The following is a 655-nucleotide window of genomic DNA, read 5'->3' on the forward strand; positions in this document are numbered from 1 at the left end:
TTTTTTTTTTTTGAATAACATTACTAAATTTGGCACGGTTCTCGAAGCTTTTAATTTCATTTGGGTGAAAAACGTCTTATAAGATTATCTTAAACAACTATAGATAGTATGCGCTTGGCTAAAGCTCACAACGTTGCCATCCGGAAGTATAACGAACCAACACACTAAAACTATGTGTAACCTAAAACTTTTTTTAGTCTGGTTTTAGTGAGAATTACTAAATAAACGTGGATAACACAAAACAATAACAAGACCTGAGAGACGTCAAATTCATTCTATCTATATCAACTTTAAGGGTTACGAAAACCACAATAGATATTATGCGCTTGGCTAAAAAGGGCTCAAAACATTGCCACCCGGGAAGTATAACGGACCAACACACAAATATATCATGACTTTTATTCTGTTTAATTTACAGTTTATTGAGATTACTCATAAACAGGGGATGGCAAAAAAAAAAAAAAAAAAAAACAAAAAAAAAAAAAAAAAACAAACAAAAAAAAAAAGACCTAAAGTAACGTCAACTTCATTCTTTCTATATCAACTTTAAAGGTTACGAAAACAAGTCAATAGTCAAATGCTGTGTTTACGACTTGACATTCCATACGCATGGAGAGACTTTTGTTCAGTCTCGGTTATTGATAGGTATGACTTC

This window comes from Berghia stephanieae, chromosome 12 (genome assembly GCF_034508935.2).
Source record: "Berghia stephanieae isolate SIO BIC M18660-M18661 chromosome 12, UCSD_Bste_1.3, whole genome shotgun sequence".
Classification (NCBI taxonomy): domain Eukaryota; kingdom Metazoa; phylum Mollusca; class Gastropoda; order Nudibranchia; family Aeolidiidae; genus Berghia; species Berghia stephanieae.